Here is a 4,849-nt window from a genome sequence, read left to right as displayed (position 1 = left end):
GCTACAGTGTCTGAGTTCAAAAAGGCTTTACAGCGAATGCACCACAAATAATTATGTTGGGTCACCATCAACTCACAGAAAAACACAGCCATTTTTCCAGCCAAAGAGAGGAGTCACAAAAAGCACAAATAGAGATAAAATGAATCACTAACTTTTGATGATCTTCATCAGATGACACTCATAGGACTTCATGTTACACAATACATGTATATTTTGTTTGATAAAGTGCATATTTATATCAAGAAATCTCATTTTACATTGGCGCGTTATGTTCAGTAGTTCTAAAACATGCTGTGATTTGCAGAGAGCAACATCAATTTACATAAATGTTGACGAAAATGCAAGTGTTATACATGGAATTAGTGATATACTTCTCCTTAACCTTTCTGATCTCCCCATCCCAGATCCGGGATCGTGAATACAGACTCAAGCTCATTACCATAACGCAACGTTAACTATTCATGAAAATCGCAAATGAAATGAAATAAATATTGATACAAACTGAACAACTAGAAAGCAACAGTCCATTATTACTTAAAGACATGAAGGTCAGTCAAACCGGCTTGCTTTAGGACCACACGGACATCACAGAGCAAACGAATAGAAGCAGCTGTTGTTTGTGTGTGTTTCCAACTCGTTGGAAAAACAAGCAGAGTAGAAACTGACTACTCTTTATTTGATTGATGTAGCTGGCAAGGTAACTGCTGTTTGACTTAACAGAAAAAAGTGTTTATTCCCAGTGCTGATCTCGTAGTGTAACTGACATGTAAAGTTAGCTATTGTTGCTCTCAACTGAAGTTCTGTCTCAAGTGAATTAACTATCTTGATAGCTAGCTAGCTTGTAGCTACCACAGCCAGTAGCTACCACAGCCAGTTTAGCCACTCTAGCCTCTAGCTATCTGCCATGTAGCACTATCTATCAGCTGTTGAGTGTATGGAAATGTTTTGTAGCCTTTGTTTTGTCCCGTTTCAATAGAAGTAAATGAACTTGGCTCGTTTTCGTCAGTTGATGTACTTAGAGCAAGCCAAAAGATAGCTAATGTTAGCTATTATTTTGCTTCAATCACACTAGACCTGAATCAAATGATGAAACCAACAGCCAAACAATTGAAGACCAATAATCTGACGTTTTTTTGATAGTGCAATGTGAGTTTTTATAGAGTCAGTATAGCACTGTAACATTATTGATCTGTCAGTTTCCCAAGCTAATTCCTTATATTCACACTGTCATGGTATAAACAGCTCTACAGGCTTCACTGTCGTTGTGCACAGTCAGTACACAACACTATGCTCATCATGTCTTAGCAGGATCAGATGTTGACAGGTGTCCCAGCATGGTCAGACTGGGAAGACCAGTCTAGTTAGCAGTGAATGGATACAAAGTTCCATCTTGATTTGATGGGTAAGCTACAGTCAGGGATCTGGGAATAATGGTCAATTCAATTATTGAACCATTGATTCTATTCTTGGATAATATAATGTGTAAATGTACACCAAGGTAATTCTTTGTCATTCCTCATCTGAGCAGGATCAGATGGTGACAGTGGCCTCAGCAGGGACAGGCAACCAAGGAAGTCCAGTCTGTGACGGCGCTGAGAAGAAATTTTGCAGATGCAACACTTTATTCACTCTTTGCAGCAAACACTGGACAAGCCAGAGGCTTAAAAGATTGAAACTATTTTAAAGCAGTCTGACAAAACTCTTAAGTTGATTTCCAAACTGTATCAAGGGTTAATAGAGGCTTTTCCCAATGTCGCAAAACATTTTATAACAAAAATGTGAGGAAGACCTGGGAGAGACTATTGATGATGATGACTAGATATAGATATGTTACAATTTTCAGTCATGTTCATATTATCTCAGACATAAATTACTGCAGTTTAAGACTATGCATAGAAACTGAATATCAGGCACTCAGAAATGTAATTCCTCTGCTGGAGGTCTAAAACACAAATGTGGACATACTTGCATCTCTTATGAAGGCTGGCTGAATTCAGGCGAAGTGTATGTTCTTTTATCTCAGCATGTCTACAGGTTCTCCCTTCTCACAGTTTTTGTTTGCTTGGAAATGTTGATACTGGAGACTGTTATCAGAAGAAACTGTGTAACCTAGTATTTATAGTGGCTAAGAAATGCATTGCCATTAATTGGAAGGCTGGTTATCCTCCCACAGTCACAATGGATGGCAGAAATGTCAAGTTATGTATCACTAGATTTGATTTATTAAAGAATTAAGGGTATCCTGTGCAACTTTCATAAGGTATACCTTATATGGAATACTGTACGACAAAAGGAGTCTATTGTATTGAAAACATGCCCACGTCAGGGAGATACCTATTTACGCAATCCCTAGCTGCTGGGCTGCTCAGTCCTGGCCCTGGGGGTCTTCCGTACTGCTGGTTCTCACTCTGGCCTTGGCCTAACACACCTAAAACCAATAATGAATATTTCACTAAGATCCTAAAGCTGAGTGGGGTGTGTTGGGTTGTGGCGCTACAGGGCGGTGGACCTCTAGGTGTAGAACGGGGCAAACCAGCTGTGTGCAAGTAAAAAGGGCCTTACAGTACTATTATGCCTATGACATGAATTATACTGCCCACTGTAATTATTGGGACGGTGAAGCATGTTTCTTCTTTTGGCTCTATACTCCACAAGTTTGAATTTGAAATCAAACAAATGTCATAGCTCCAAGACATGCTAAGCTCTCACCATTACAATAACAGGGGAGGCTAGCATTTGTATATGTGTGCGTCAATAACGTTTTCACTCATCATTATTCATGATTCATTCAGGATTATCAATAATCATGGTAGCATCCACATTCATGTAGAAGTGTTCAGAAACATATTCTTATTTACAGTAAAAGTGACCACAAAATTAACATAATCGTATTAGATTCTGTAGAAATGCAAGAAATGAGCTTTAGATGACCCAAAAAATTCTGAGGGAGGACCCCCAGACAGGTTATGTCTCCCTCCCCACTTCTAAAACCAAAGTTGTGCCCCTGGAAATAAGTGTTCTTATATTTATTTCTCATCTGGTCATATTAATCCAACTCCACGATAAAACCGAAGTAGCCTGCCAGGCATAATTGAAAAACGGTCCTGCGGGAAAGCGAGCAGCCTCCATTCGCTATTGAAGTGCATACAGCTGACCTGTCTTTTTTCCCCTACCCCTGTTCTTGCCCATTAAAAATGCCCAATTCTATATCAAACTACTTTTACATTTAAGTAAATACTATATTTAATTGAGAATGATGGGTGAAGGAACAGAGCACAAGCTTTTTCTGCAGCTTTCTCAAATCATCCATAGCCTATAGTCAGTCGCTCCATGCAGCCCATACATGTTTTGATTTCTAAGACATGCAAAGGTTTGTGTCATTTACAACTAAAGTTGCCAAATAACTCTAAATCTATCGTACACGACCAAATTATCATTTTTACCCTCAACATAGCCACTTTATATGCGCACCTGCCCTGGAATGGGAAAAATGGCCTTTCTATTTTATTCAGCTAAATTTCATTATATCCTTCTTACTATAAAATCACATAATATAAAATAATGGCACGGGACTTAAGAATATATTGTCAGTTAATTAACAAGCCTACAGCCTATGGCATGGAGCATAGCCAGATAACATACAGTAGGCCAACTCATTCTGTTCTTCTGAAATACATTTTCTTCATTTCATAATGTTTCTTTAGACCTGTCTGAAATAAATAATGGATTTATTGTGATGGTGTTTATTCAATTCATTTATTATACTTTTTTTTTAACATGTAGATGTTCCAAGGGCGTTATCAGTGGCTTGTATGCAGCTCCTATGCGTGGAGGCCTGAAGATACTAAACCATGTTAATGTTTAATTAATGGTCAATTACTGTGAGACCGGAAGACTTTTGCATGACCCCAACAGCTCATGCATGGGTATAAGCCTGTGTAGGAGGATTGTGCTGACATTATGAAGTAACATACGTCCCAGTCAGATATTTTACATGAATATTCACAGACGCACTGTATATACAGACTCATGCATACTGTAGTGTATCTCGGACCTGCCTGGTGTGTTCCTTGTTCTTCATGATGCTCTCTGCGCTTTTAACGGACCTCTGAGACTATCACAGTGCAGGTGCATTTATACAGAGACTTGACTACACACAGGTGGATAGTATTTATCATCATTAGTCATTTAGGTCAACATTGGATCATTCAGAGATCCTCACTGAACTTCTGGAGAGAGTTTGCTGCACTGAAAGTAAAGGGGCTGAATAATTTTGCACGCCCAATTTTTCAGTTTTTGATTTGTTAAAAAAGTTTGAAAAATCCAATAAATGTCGTTCCACTTCATGATTGTGTCCCACTTGTTGTTGATTCTTCACAAAAAAATACAGTTTTATATCTTTATGTTTGAAGCCTGAAATGTGGCAAAAGGTCGAAAAGTTCAAGGGGGCCGAATACTTTCGCAAGGCACTGTAAGTATGTTTTTGGGGTATCTTTTATTTATTTTATTTTTATATTTCACCTTTATTTAACCAGGTAGGCTAGTTGAGAACAAGTTCTCATTTGCAACTGCGACCTGGCCAAGATAAGGCATAGCAGTGTGAACAGACAACACAGAGTTACACATGGAGTAAACAATTAACAAGTCAATAACACAGTAGAAAAAAGGGGAGTCTATATATACATTGTGTGCAAAAGGCATGAGAAGGTAGGCAAATAATTACAATTATGCAGATTAACACTGGAGTGATAAATGATCAGATGGTTATGTAAAGGTAGAGATAGAGATATTGGTGTGCAAAAGAGCAGAAAAATAAATAAATAAAAACAGTATGGGGATGAGGTAGGTG

General features: G+C 38.3%; 1 long non-coding RNA gene across 2 annotated transcripts; it reads left to right on the top strand.

Annotated features, from left to right (window-relative positions):
• The first annotated feature begins 571 nt into the window (after window positions 1-571).
• Window positions 572-4,346, top strand: LOC110522475 (uncharacterized). 2 transcript variants are annotated; one of them, XR_002473322.3, is made up of 3 exons: window positions 572-697; window positions 1,306-1,402; window positions 1,529-4,346. It is a non-coding gene; the product is annotated as an uncharacterized LOC110522475 (long non-coding RNA). The 2 variants fall into 2 exon arrangements; XR_002473323.3 differs by having other exon boundaries at window positions 583-697; window positions 1,309-1,402.
• Window positions 4,347-4,849: the final 503 nt, after the last annotated feature.

Source organism: Oncorhynchus mykiss, chromosome 4, assembly GCF_057628025.1.
Source record: "Oncorhynchus mykiss isolate SJ-2025 chromosome 4, ASM5762802v1, whole genome shotgun sequence".
NCBI classification, from domain to species: domain Eukaryota; kingdom Metazoa; phylum Chordata; class Actinopteri; order Salmoniformes; family Salmonidae; genus Oncorhynchus; species Oncorhynchus mykiss.
Note: the sequence above shows the minus strand (reverse complement) of the source record. Positions and strands in the feature narration are given on the sequence as shown.